General features: G+C 39.0%; 1 long non-coding RNA gene across 1 annotated transcript; it reads right to left on the bottom strand.

Annotated features, from left to right (window-relative positions):
- Positions 1-3,701: 3,701 nt before the first annotated feature.
- On the bottom strand, positions 3,702-14,876 carry LOC142072351 (uncharacterized). Its single transcript, XR_012668748.1, has 4 exons — positions 14,797-14,876; positions 13,651-13,816; positions 12,373-12,395; positions 3,702-5,102 (listed from the first exon to the last, which is right to left on the bottom strand). It is a non-coding gene; the product is annotated as an uncharacterized LOC142072351 (long non-coding RNA).
- Positions 14,877-15,113: the final 237 nt, after the last annotated feature.

The raw sequence follows: 15,113 nt of genomic DNA, 5'->3' as shown, positions 1-15,113 counted from the left end.
ATCATCCAAATCCTGACCCCGCCCAAGTGAATAGCAAAACTCTCACTGATTTGAATGGAGTCAGAATTTCACTCTTTATATATATTATTACCAGGTTTACAAAGAAGACAGTGGAGGAATTGTATTATAGTGGTTGTATGGCCAAGCAATCAGATATGTATGACTCATCATCCGTAATATAATTGTGACTTTAGCAAAGGCTATGTCTACACAGCAACTGGGAGCATGCCTCTCAGAGCCGCTAGACACTTGCTAGTTCTGCTCAAGCTAGTGCACCAAATATAGCACCATAGCCAGGGCAGCAGGTCAGGCTAGCCAACTGAGTGCAAATCCACCCTAACCCCCGGCTACGTATTCAGGAGGCTAGCCTGAGCCACTGTCTGTGGTACCACTGGGTATACTGCTATTTTTAGCACACTAGCTTGAGCAGAACCAGCATGTCTGTCTACCTGCACTGGGAAGCATACTCTGAGCTGCTGTGCAGATATACCCTGAGGGTATGTTTACACTGCAATTAAAAACTCATGGCTGGCCTGTATTAGCTGACTTGGGTTCATGCGGCTCTGTCTGCAGGGCTGTTCAGTTGAAGCGTAGACTTCCAGGCTTGGGAGGCAGCCCAAGGTCTGGGACCTCCCCCCTGGAGGGGCCCTAGAGCCCAGGCTCTAGCCTGAGCCCGGAAGTCTATAGTGCAATTAAACAGCCCTCTAGCCTGAGCCCGAGTCAGCTGGCAAGTGCCAGCCGAAGGTATTTAATTGCATTGTAGATATAATACCGACAGACCCCGTTTGTCAGCAGGAGGGATCAAACCTGGAACCTCTGGAGCAAAATGCCTGAGCCTTTACTGCATGAGCTAAAAGCCACATGGCACTTAGTTAAGGCTGTAGCAGACTCATTAACCTCTAAGTAGTCTTGGTGCCACTAGAGAGGACAGAGCACCAGATCCAGGAGGTTTGTGGGTTGTATAGACCTACCCTAAGCCATCGTCCCCAGTTCCACACTCTACACCAAGTTACATCAGCATACAAACATTTCAAAGGAAAATCAAACCTATAATGTCCGACACTGGCTATCTGATGCTAATAAGTTGACAAATTGATCATTCCTTTTGAAATCAGCTGTTTGCCATATTTTTAAATAAATGTAAGAAAGCCTTTAAGGGTATGATGTATTAACTATATCCTTTACGGCTGTCAGAATTAGGCTGATGAAGTAACAATGGAGTTACATTAGCATAAAAAGTGTAATGGAGTGGAAAATCAGGCCACATATTCATGTAAAAATCCTGGGCACCCTTTTCGCATCTTCCGGGGATTCGTTTGGCTACACAAATAGCAGCACGGTTATTCAAGAAGTTTAGGCAGGCTATCTGAACAAGTATCACAGCAAGGTATTTCACATGAGGCACAGTTGGTGCGCGTGATTTCTAAGTCAGCCTTCTATCTCACAGCAGTAGAATTTCAGTTGCTTCAGGTTCCCATTTGGAAATATCAACCTGGGGATAAAGCAATCTTTTACATGTTGCTTCAGCATCGGCACAACAGTGTGATGATCCCCTGCAATGACACACTGCTGTGTTGATGAACATACTGATAAATATTATAAAAAGTACATTTTAAATAATGTGAAACCGAAAACATCAAGCTGACCTTGAATATCTATGTTGCTCGCTAGCAAGCGTCTCTTCTCAATGAGAGCAGGACACTATGGGAGATCATGTAGAGAAAGAAAGCAAACTGTTGGGAGAAACTGCAGGAGTATCTAGTGTTTGTGAAGTGAAATTATGCAAGTTCTGTCAAATAAAGAGTGCTGAATCCCTGCTGTGCACTTTTGGGGACTTAGCAAGATTCTGAGAGCATTAGAGGGTTTTGTGATTTTCTAAAGAGCATCAAAAATGTTTGACTTAATTTATAGGATGAAATTTAGGGGGAGGGATAGCTCAGTGATTTGAGCAATGGCCTGCTAAACCCAGGGTTGTGAGTTCAATCCTTGAGGGGGCCATTTGGGATCTGGGGCAAAAATTGGGGATTGGCCCTGCTTTGAGCAGGGGGTTGGACTAGATGACCTCGTGAGGTCCCTTCCAACCCCAGTATTCTATTCTATGATTCAGTATTCTATGAAATCTTGGCTTCAATTGAAGTCAATGACAAAACTCCCATTGATGTCAATTGGGGCAGGACTCCATGCTGTCTGTACAAATTTCTGTAGCTGATGGCTGTAGTCACAATGTGGAATATCCAGGGTTTCAGAGCTAGAGCAGATGAAAGGTCTTGTTGACACTAGTACCTTTTCCAGTGTTGGATTAACACCCATCCAGTTCTAACCAATGGTAGAAGGTCAAGTATAGACAAGGCAAAGGTGTTTTTGTTGATGTGACATCTAATAGTAGACAACACAGTAATAAACATCATTCCCCATTTCACCTAGATATTCCAGTTACCAATAGTAAAGCTGCCCAGGTGCTAGGCTGAGTATTGGAGAGGCGGGGGCAGGGAAGAGTGCTGAAAATAGCTATTTATATAGAGAGTTCTAAAAAATTTTACTCAGCTTTTTGTCTCTTATGATTTAATAATTTCTGTATTTCTTCATTTCTCCTTAGAGGTCTAATGAGAACAAGGCTTGAATTCCTAATATAAAAAAACAAGCAGAAAACCAAGAACAAACAAACAAATAAAATATTTTCTCTTTCTGATGCGAACACTCCAGACTTTCTTATACACCATCATAAAGAAGCTTAAAAGGTCACAGGAACCATTTTTAATAGTAAAGCACATTAGGGAATGTTTACCAGCAGGTTCTACATGGCCCAATTAATGCACAATACATAAATTCACTTAGAAAACACACCCCCATCAAGCACATTCTCCAACATGTAGACCATTCCTAAGTGTTTAGTATACATCCCAATGTTTAAGATGGATGCTGTCCCCCTGGATTTGGCCCATATTCCTTATTTACACAAGTGGTCAAACTGATTCATATTAAAATCAGTTAGACTGAGCGTTGTTTGGGTCCTCAAATAGGAAACAATGTACTATTCTGTGTATTGTAAAATGTATCCCATTCAACATGGTTGTGCAAGCATCTGAATTAATAATAAAAAGAAAAGGAGTACTTGTGGCACCTTAGAGACTAACCAATTTATTTGAGCATAAGCTTTCGTGAACTACAGCTCACTTCATCGGATGCATACTGTGGAAACTGCAGAAGACATTATATACACAGAGACCATGAAACAATACCTCCTCCCACCCCACTCTCCTGCTGGTAATAGTTTATCTAAAGTGATCATCAAGTTGGGCCATTTCCAGCACAAATCCAGGTTTTCTCACCCTCCGCCCCCCCCCACACAAACTCACTCTCCTGCTGGTAATAGCCCATCCAAAGTGACCACTCTCCTTACAATGTGTATGAAAATCAAGGTGGGCCATTTCCAGCACAAATCCAGGTTTTCTCACCCCCCCCCCCCCAAACACACACACACAAACTCACTCTCCTGCTGGTAATAGCTTATCCAATAAGCTATTACCAGCAGGAGAGTGAGTTTGTGTGTGTGTGTGGTTTTTTTTTGTGGGAGGAGGTGGGAGGAGGTATTGTTTCATGGTCTCTGTGTATATAATATCTTCTGCAGTTTCCACAGTATGCATCCGATGAAGTGAGCTGTAGCTCACGAAAGCTCATGCTCAAATAAATTGGTTAGTCTCTAAGGTGCCACAAGTCCTCCTTTTCTTTTTGCGAATACAGACTAACACGGCTGTTACTCTGAAACCTGAATTAATAATGCTCTTGGAACCATAATTTTTTAATATTGGATTTTTCCTGATTTTGGCCATATTACTTTAGTCTTTCATTAACATAGATATTTGTGTTTAATGTAACTAGCTTAAAAGGAACATAAAAATGTGCACATTGTGCATTTGGTTTCTTATCCACTTTTTATTTGTATACTATTTTGGTTGTTTTGAGCTGGTGGGAAAAAGAGTCCTTGCTTAATGAACTACAGTGCCACATTTTGTGATGAATAGTCAACAACATTGCATGACTTTCATGGGAGCCAATGGATCTTAATAATGAAACAATTTAAGCGTTTAAAATGAGCTAATTTCAGATAATTAAATAATTTAGACTAATTTCTGTAGTTATGGCACAAAGTAATTTGCTTGGGGGAAGGAAGGAAAGAAGAAATAAAATTAAAACCAACAACAACAACAACCACAAAACCCTCTCACTACCGGATTAAGACAAACAATAGATGCAGAGACTGTTATTACTGAAACAGAATTTACAAGGTACTGCTACAAGATATTTGTTACCTGAGTTCTTATTATTTTTCTTTTTGGGTCTCTTTGACTTTTACCCTTTGTTGTTACTCTGACTGCATTATGGAGAAGTATTCTTCTATTATGTTCTGACACCTTTTGGATGTTTTGATATTTTGTATAAATATGTATGTATCACAATGAAAACCAGATAAATATTGTGATATAACTAGCCTTCAAATGAGCAGAAGCAATTTGTTTTCTATTTCTCAGAGGACTTGTACAGACTCTCCAGGATTTTGTTTTGCTTTTTAAGCCTTTGTCAGCTGCACAGACCCAAATGCCTCATCAGAATCATGAATTTTTCAATCTTCTAAATTGGACACACTTACTAGAATCACAGGAACTCATCGGGGTTTATTAAAAAGCCCATATATGAAATGTACACACAATGGGCCTCATCCTACAAGCATTCATTCATGCAAATACTACTGCTGAGGTCAGTGAGTTAATTAGTATGGCATACGTGATTAGGAGTTTGGGGGATCAAGCCAAACCGCAGTAAAGTCACTGATTATTGCTTAGGACAGCACACAAAGTCAATTCTCCTGGTGCTTCTCCTGTGTCATAAGAACGGCCATACTGGGTCAGACCAATGGTCCATCTAGCTCAGTATCCTGTCTTCCATCAGTGGCCAACGCCAGGTGCTTCAGAGGGAATGAACAGAACAGGCAATCATCAAGTGATCTGTCCCCTGTCATCCACTCCCAGCTTCATTCACAAATTTGACTAAGAAACTGGAGTGCACTCCTCACTTTCTGACAACTAATTCCTAGGTCCGGTGTTCTGTGAAGATGGAAAGAAGACAGAAATCTGTGAAATCTTTGTATTTCTTTCTCTGGAAAAAATACAGAAATCACTCAGCCAGCATGCATATAGCTAGGAAACATGGATGACCACCATTAAGCACTGTTTTGAGAGACTGATCCTTTTTAATCTAAGAGAACTATGAACAACAGAATGCTTCTGTTTTTTCAGAATGCTTTAAAATTTATTCTTACTAATTAAAAATATAACAAAATCTTTTTGTAAGGCAGTGATCATTTTTTGATGATTAACGTTTTATTTAATGTCCCCAGCAACCAATTTTTAAAATCCTGATTATGCCTTCAAAAAGGAGGATTTAGAAATATGGGACCAGATTCTCAGCTGGTGCAAACAGACAGAACTCTGTTGACTTCAGTGGAGTTATGTTCACCAGTTGAATATCTGGCTCATAGCTTTTTATGGAATATAGTTGAAACAAAGTTAAGCTTTCACACAATTCTCATCCACTAAGTTGGCTCCTGGACTTTCCAAGCAAGCCAGCAGCAGATGGCTGAGACTTCTGGACCGAAGGGGCTAGATTTCCGATTGATGTCAGTGGGGCTTCCTGCATGCTTAACTTTAAGCATGTGTTTGTTGCTAGATTGCTTGGGACCTTATATCGTTGAGTTCAATAATCATTAAATGAGGCTTACATTTGTCAGCAGAATTTGGCAGATCCTTTCTTATGTTTTTCATGCTGTATCATATAACAAAAAAAACCCTCTCAAACCAGTATCTCTGCTTCCGGCTTTATGTGAGCAAGAGTTTGGGATAAACTGCACTTAATGCACTAGAGATTGAGTAATACAGTTTCTGAAATTATTCCAGACTCTTGCTCATAGTTTCTTTAGACAGTTTTAAGCACATTTTAAAGAAATGGAACCAAAGCAATTAGTATTAAAATTCACAAAGTATTAATGTATAATAATATTTTTCTCCCAAAGACATTTTTCCATTACATCAGAATAAATATGCTATTTTTCCCTTCACTTCCTTGGTTAATTCCATTATAGTTAGCTTAAATTATATAAAAATATTATATCACAGATTTCTATAGCTTGTGTTAACAAAAATAAATGAAAACAGGGATTTCAATAAAACTTTGCAAACAATTCCATCATAGCTTGTCAAATGCACATACGATATCAGCTGTAAGTCCTTTCATTTATGTGTCAGTTTTCTGCAAAATCACTGATTGAAAGTATGGATTTCTGAATACAATTTCTACAAAAAGGACAAAATGACAATTCTAGCCTTAAGCTTTTAACTATGCCTCTAGCAATGACATTTTTTTCCTCATAGATGGTTCTATGCTACTACTAATAATTATTATTATACTTGTAAACATTTGCATGTGAACAAATTGTATTTGTTGAAATATTAATAGAAATTTACTACAATATTAATAAAGCATAAAACATTCATCTACTTGCCTTCCTTTCGCATGTTATCAGACTCTGTTCAGGGTATAGCTGGATAATACTGTGAAAAATGTCCACAACCATTCATTCAAGCTTATGAACTTACTTCAGCCATGTGTGCACCCCTTTTGTGTTTGTGATCTGTGAATATGAATGCAATCAAGTTTTCCTGTTGTGAATGTTTGTTGGAAGTGAATTTTGAAGTCTCAATTTGCAAGTTATTTGTGGAAAACAGATGTAATATCACATGCACAAGTATTCACATTTCAAATTCAAAGTATCACTCATAGAAAGGAATAATCAACTGCAAAAATACAAAATGGTAAATGACTGCATAGGAAGGAGTACTGCAGAAAAGGATCTAGTGCTTATAGTGGATCACAACCTAAATTATGAATCAACAATGCAATATTGTTGCAAAAATAGCAGACATCATTCTGGATGTATTAGCTGGAGTGTTGTAAGCAAGACACAAGAAATAATTATTTCATTCCACTCAGAACTGATAAGGCCTCAACTGGAGTATTGTGTCCAGTTCTGGGTGCCACCCTTTCGAAAAGATGTGGACATACTGAAGAAAGTCCAGAGGAGAGCAGAAAAAATGATTAAAGGTCTAGAGAAAAATGACCTATAAGAAAGATTGAAAAAGCTGGGGTTGTTTAGTCTGTAAAAACGAAGACTGAGGGAAAACATGACAACATTCTTCAAGTATGTAAAAATTGTCATAAAGAGGAAGGTGATACATTTTTCTCCTTATCCACTGAGGACAGGACAAGAAGTAATAGGCTGAAATTACAGCAAGGGAAATTTAGGTTAGACATTAGGAAAAACTTCCAAACTCTAAGGGTAGTTAAGCACTGGAACAAATTAACTAGGGAAGTTATGAAATCTCCATCAATGGATGTTTTTAAGAAAAGGTTAGACAAACACCTGTCAGGGATGGGGTAGATCAGTGGTTCTCATCCAGGAGCACATGTACCCCAGGGTACACAGAGGTCTTCCAGGGCGTACATTAACTCATCTAGATATTTGTCTAGTTTTACAATAGGCTATATAAAAAGCACTAGCGAAGTCAGTACAAACTAAAATTTCATACAGACAAATGAGAAAGCAAGCAATTTTTCAGTAATGGTGAACACTTTAACAGTAATAGTCGCAGTTTTGTATTTTTATATCTGATTTTGTAAGCAAGTAGTTTTTAACGGAGGTGAAACTTGGGAGTACACAAGACAAATCTGATTCCTGAAAAGGGTACAGTAGTCTGGAAAGGTTGAGAAATACTGGGGTAGATAATACTTAGTCCTTCCCCAATGCAGGGGATTGGACCAGATGACCTATCTTAGTCTTTTCCAGTCCTACATTTCTTTGATTCTATCTACTTTGGAAACAGAAGCAACACTATGTGACTTTTACATGTAAACGTGTAAAACAGGTCCAGATTTTTTGCCCTGCACTAGCTTCCTTTGTGCTGTTCAGAATTCAATGCGTGAGAGACAAAGGTTTAATTTAGGGAGGCTCTCAGATAAACTGGCTAATTTGCCTTAAATTCTCAAGAGTTCTGGTCTGAGTTGCTAGTTTGAAAGAAAAAAAATGGCTCCGTATACTTTTATGAGTGTTATTTACAATTAATAAATGAGCAAAATTAGAACCAAACACATTGGTAAGGTTAAACTACTATAACATGTACAAAAGTTACTAAATGTTAAACAATACAATTATCAAATCAAGTTCACAATGGAAACAGAATCAATAAATCAATGGATTAACAATGATACTGAATTAAATCACTAATTGCTCAGCTCATCATATTATCACCAACAATCAAATCATGAGCATAATACAGCAGATAGTGAGCTTATATAACTCTTTACCCAGGAATTTAAGGAGATAGCCATCTGTTTTATTCTAACCCCCTAATTAAAGGGCTCTACCCATGACAAGAAAATCAACTGAACCAGTTGAATATTTTATTATTGAAACCAAATTAGTTAACCTTTCAGCCCTCAAGGTAAATCAAGGCTCTCCCCTGAACTTACTGTATATGTAATTGCTATCCTGCTTTCTCTCCCAACAACCTGAATACACAATTTTAAAACAATAAGAGTCAGCAGCTCTCACAGCCTCCTATAGCTGACAGTTTACTTTCTTCAATACTTTTCACCAAACCGAGAGACCTCACAAACGATTTTACAAAGCAGGACTTTCTTAGGGTTTTTAGGTTGTCAGGAATTATTCTTGCTATCTTCCCTAATGCTCATATGCACACACTCTCATTGACTGACACCTCTTCTACTCCCACACCCTCTAAAATAAAGACAAAAAATGGGGACATCTTCCCAGTCAAAATAAAAGAGAAAATATAGAGAAAGGGAAGAAGGTACATAAGATGAAAAGGTTCAGACTCTTCAACTTGCATCATCTCCAGACTCACGTGTCATTAGAATCAGGACTGTCATCAAGAGCATCATGTGATGGTGTGACCAGTGGGTATTTTTAGTCAGCTAGGCTGTTAGAATGGCATGGCCTATGGTTGTCTTCATCTCCTCTGTAGATAGGACCAGCCTTGGAAAGTAGGGGCATCCATGTGCCTTGGAGTCCTGAAAGAACATGAGGTCTTACATCTTCACCTTGGCCTTTAGGGCTGTGATTCTAGCTTGCTCCACATTATGGCACCTTTCAAAAGTTTTTCAAGTAAATCATGTGCATGACATGTCTCAAACTGTGACATGATCTAATCCTCACTGAAGTGGGCAAGCTTGATCTGATTAGATAGTCCCCATCAAACTGGCAGTTTTGGCAATATCCTACCATTGTAACAACATGCTATGTGGGCTTCAAAATATAAAAGTTGGGACAAACAGGAGATAATTTTGAGGAAGCTTTCCCCAGTCTCCCCCTGTGGGGTCCCAGCTAGACGGTACCAGATGGCACTGGTATCTGATGCAAAATCTTAACAAGGTTGTGAGTATAATGAATAGCCGGCAAATGGCTATTGCCATTCACTATATCTTCACACATTCTCTCAGCATTTCTTAAACTAAATGTAGATGACTCATGGCAACTGTCTCATAACTCTTTCACAAACCAAAGAACTGGAAAACTAGTTACTGTGGTTTAACTGTGTGAAAGGTCATGGCTTAATCCTAGTAACGTTCCATCTAGAAGGAGAAAGCTTCTGTATATCTTGCCAATATAATGCCATTTAAGATAAAGAACATTAAAATGCATAACAAATGTAGATTATCATATTGCTATTTCTCTCACAAAATGCTTGTTTTCCATGGTTGTTTAACAACTATCATATTTTCTGATCAGGACATTCAGCCTAATTTTGACTCCTGAAAAGATACTGGAATAAATGATTAAACAATCGGTTTGTAAGCACTTAGAGGATAACAGCATTATAAGGAATAGCCAGCATGGATTTGTCCATAGCAAATCATGCCAAAACAACTTACTGTCCTTCTCTGACAGAATTATCCACCTGGTGGATAGGGGGGGAAACAGGATATATGATATATCTTGATTTTAATAAAGCTTTGACACAGTTCCACATGACATTTTCAAAGGCAAACTAGAGAAATGTGGTCAAGATGAAATTATTATGAAGTAGGTGCACAACTGCTTGAAAGACGATACTCAAAGGAGAGTTATCAGTGGTTCACTGTCAAACTGGGAGGGCATATATAGTGGGGGCAGGTGTCAGTCCTGGGTCTGGTACTATTAAGCAGTTTCATTAATGATTTGGGTAACTGAGTGGAGCATATGCTTATATATCTTGCAGATGACACCAAGTTGGGAGGATCTGTAAACACTTTAGGGGACAGGATTAGAATTCAAAATGACCGTGTCAAATTAGAGAATTGATCTGAAATCAACAAGATGAAATTCATAAAGATAAATGCAATGTACTACACTCAGAAAGGAAAAATCAAATGCACAACTACAAAAAGGGGAATAACTGGGGAGGCAAAAGTAATGCTCAAAAGAATCTGGTGATTATAGTGGATCACAAATTGAATATTAGTCAACCATGTGATGCTGAGAAAAAGGCTAATATTCTGGGGTATACTAATAGGAATGCTGTAGGTAAAACATGGGAGCTAATTGTCCCATTCTACTCAGCACTGGTGAGGCCTCAGCTTGAATACTGTGGCAGGTTTTGGGTGCCACACCTTAGGAAAGATGTGGACAAACTGGAGAGCAACCAGAGGAGAGCAATAGAAATAGTAACAGGCTTGACCTATGAGGAATGTTTACAAAAACTGGGCATGTCTAGTCTTGAGAAAAGAAGACTGAGGCAGGAACCTGATAAAACTTCAAATACATGAAGGGTTATTACAAAAAGAGCTATGGTCATTTGTTCTCCATATTTACTGAAGATAGGACAAGAAGTAATCGGCTTAATCTGTAGCAAAGGAGATTTAGGTTAAATATTATGAAAAACGTTCCAGCTGTAATGGTAGTTAAGTTCTGAAATAGGCTTCTAAGGGAGGTTATGGAATCTCCATCATTGGTGTTTTTTAGGAACAGGTTGTACAAACACCTGTCAAGGATTATTTAGATTTACATAGTTCTGCCTTAGTACAAAGGGCTGGAGTTGATGACTTCTCAAGGTTCCTTCCTTGTGCAGGAATTAAAGACAGACACAGGGGTGGATTTAAGTAGCAGGCTGCACCTATATATACTTAACAATGGGGAAGGGCACTAAACACCCACCTCCACTCACATGCCAGGCATTCTACTGAGTACATTGGGTTACAGGGCTTTCAGCATATAACCAATAACTCAAGATAGACCCTCTTCAGCCTACTCCTAGAACTCAGCTCACTTCTGAATACGCTCACTCTCTCTCACCCCATGAGGGGGACTTTAGCCTGTGAAGATTTCAGGTCTTTCCTTTTTCTTACACCAGCAGAATCCTGGGACTCATTTACCTCTGGGAGCTGGCCCTCTTTTAGCCTTTATCTGCACGGGCCACAACTTGCAACAAATTAAACATTCCTTATAAAGTCATAGAGTCATATCACCTAGTCTGAGCTACTGTATTTCAAAGGTCACCAACACCACCCTGCAGCCACACACTAAATCCAACAAAAAGGAAGTCCGATATTATTTGCTAATATTACTTCCTATTCCTAATCCTTTAACTTGACTGTGTCTCCATGATACTGCAAGGAAGGTGAAAAACCACCTGGGCCTCTGACAGTTTGACCCAATGGGGAAAAATCCTTCCTGATTGCCAAAACTGGTCCAACCTCCAGCAACCTGAAAGCACATCTCAATATACTTCAATTACAGGGAGAGATAGCAGGGCAGTCATAAAGGGAAGATGGGATCCTGAAAGCCAAGGCATATTTTAAATTTGAGGGGAAGGAGCATGTGATAGCCAATTGGCTTCTCTATCCTTCTTTGGCTAGTCAGGGGGAGGCAGAGAAACCACTATCCCTTGCACATTCCTCTGTACACCAATATAAGAGCAGAGGCCTGCTTCATCTCTCTCCCCTTCCTCTCTTGAGTTTGGACATCATTCCTTTAGGCTGCTCAAACATCCCTTCCCACTGATAATGCAGATGGAGGCAGAATTTAATGTGGGGTGTTTTTTTAAAGTACTGTACTCTCATCCTTAACTCCACATTAATGCATGTTTTTTCAGAGCATATCAATGGTGGTGGCTTTATTTGTGATATAGTACAAATTGAATGATTATGAAAGCACTAAGATCAATGTATGGGGATTTAAAATATAAATAAAAGGAATGAATAAATAAATCATGACTAGCTACCCAACATAGCTGGAAGAATGATTATCAAATATTGAATACTCACCGATAATTGTTCTGATAAATCCTCTGCACTCAGGAAATTCACACCAAAAATGTTAAAAAGAGAAGGAAATTGTGATATGTTTGTGGAAAAGCAGCTAGCATTTTTAGCTAAATTATGCATTACACATTGTTCACTCAGTTCTATGGTAGTTCAAATCAGTGGGCCTGACTGAAAAACCATTGAAGCCAATGGAAATACTCCCACTGACTTCAGTGGGTTTTAGATCAAGTTCAAAATGTTGCAACACCAGGGAGAAAAAACACGGCAAATAATCATTTTTATAGGCTACCTCCCTCCATTGAGTTAACATGGCATGTGTATATGTGTCATTGATGATGCCTGTCAGGATGGCTCTGGTAAAGAAGCTAGAATTACACTAAAAACAAAAGACAAGTTGTAGAAAAGAAAAAAAAAAGGCTAGTGCTTATCCCCTCTAGCCAAGTTTTGTAAGGAACAGTACTTTCTCTCAATATTGGTCTCTGGATAGTTGTTCAAGGATGTTGAAGGAAGGGAAAAAATAGTGAAGTTATCTTGGTGACTATCTCTTTCTGCAGTTAAGATGCTTCAAAGGTTGGCAGTTCTACAGAAATGGTTTGCAGGGGGTGATTAGATCAATCTAAGCTTAAAATGCTCAAGATATTTTGTAAATGTTTTTGAAAAATAAAAGTGCAAATTTGAACACCATTGTTTTCTAAAAAATTTTATAGCACTCTTATTAGTTAAATGTAAAGCCTAAATCACTGAACTACAAAGACCATCAAAAACAGAAAGCACTTATAATCTATCACGTTAAAGAAACAGGCTACCTGCCAACCAGCCATTATTTCTCATTCCGTTAAATAATACAGTGCATTTTATGACTGGACCACAAGAAATGAATTACAGAGCTTCATCTTTATTTCATCGGTTTACTGCAGCATTAATGTAAAAGTCAGATTTGTAATTTTTGTCTGTGTAAGAGCTGTAAATGTGAATTGTCTATTGACTGAGAAGTGTTCTGTTTCCTTCAGAAGGCTTATTCTGATGTTCAGAACCCTACAGAGCTACAGCCTACAACTATTTATTTTCCTTTCACTTGCCTGGCTTTGCATCGTGGTGTCTCTGAATAGTCACCCGCTAGTCATGATAGATGTCTTTGCTGTTGATATGGTCACAGCTAATGAAAAGATGGCATGAACACTTACAAACATCATCCAGATTTATGAACCAATAAGAGAAGCTAAAATGCTAAACCAAAGAAGTAGCTAGTGTACCAGTCCTATCGAAGAAATTACTCACTTTGGAGAACTTGCGCCCTGTGAGACGTATACTCCTGGCAGAAACATTGCTTGAAATGTCAACTTTGGATGAATGTTTCAAATTTTTGGTTTTACTGTGTTTTTCTTATCACATTGAAGTGTTCTAATACAATCATTTGACATGTCTTCTGTTCCTGAGAAAATACCTTAATGCAATAAGATAGAAGGTGAATTCACTTTGTGTTGATAATGTATCCAGGTATATTCCATTCAAATCCAGAAAAGCACTCCATTAATGATAGTTGGGGGATTTAATTTTTTTTAAAGCCCTGGCCTGACAGATCCTAGCCACCAGGGAAGTTCAAGGGTTTGGGGATGGTACCGAGAATGGACCAGTTAAAAGCACCCAGTATCACTGACAGCTGGCACACAGAAATTAATGTGGGATTTCTTGGGCCTCCAAGAGCTACTGCGCCTTGAAATGTGGGGTTTTGGCTGGGCAAAAAACTATGTTCTCGATCCTCCAATGGTGTAAACTGTCATCGCTGCATAGAACCACAGTTTACACCAGCTGATGATCTGGCCCAACCTTTCCATTGCATATTGCCTTTAGCTTTGAGTCAGAATACAAACTGGGCTAAATATGTGCATTTCTAAAATGCTGGGAGTAAACTTTTCAGAAGTTAGAGGAAGGGTGATCCAGTGCTTAAGGCACTAGCCTAGGACATAGGAGACCTGGTTTTAAGTCTTTGCTCTGCCACAAACTTCCTCTGTGCTTGCCATCTGCCCCTCCCCTTCATACTTTCTCTTCATCCTCTCTTTCTTTGATGTTGAGGATAAATCAGCTACGCATCCTATCTTCCTTCACCCATGCAGCTGAAGAGCATGAGAAGAATGAGGGAACAGATACCTCTCTGCCTCCAGATATGTGGAAATAATGGAAGCCTACACACCATTTATTTGTGGAGAGCACAAGGGCAGATCTGGTTGATTCTTCTTTCCCCTTCCCAAAATAGGAAATGTAGGGCACTGGACAGGGTTACAATTCTCCATCCCCTTACCTCTCAAAAGTGCCTCTTCCCCAAAGGGTAGAGACAGCCTGGTAGCTTGAATACCCCTAGACTTGGCACACATACTCACACCCTGCACACTGTTACTGAGTGAGCAGCTGTGATAGTTGGCTTACCAGAGGGGGTTACAGGTCCCTCCAGCATGATCTCTCCAGTTGGGCTTCCCTTGTTTTTGTAGACTTTAGCAGGATTTCACTGTCAGTAAAGTGTCAAAATAAGGTTAGTATTTTCACAAGATTTCAGCCTAAAATAGTAGATATTTAATGAGATCAGCTGCTCATGTGAGATTTCCTTCTCCATAGGCTGAAATCTCACAAGAATTGCCATTCTCATGAGATTTGATACATGTCAAGACAAGAACCAAGCATACATGCCCCTTAATGTGCAGGATCTGAACAAGAGCTAAAAACGTAGAAGTTGTTTCAGATTTAAA

This window comes from Caretta caretta, chromosome 6 (genome assembly GCF_965140235.1).
Source record: "Caretta caretta isolate rCarCar2 chromosome 6, rCarCar1.hap1, whole genome shotgun sequence".
In the NCBI taxonomy this organism is placed as follows: domain Eukaryota; kingdom Metazoa; phylum Chordata; order Testudines; family Cheloniidae; genus Caretta; species Caretta caretta.
Note: the sequence above shows the minus strand (reverse complement) of the source record. Positions and strands in the feature narration are given on the sequence as shown.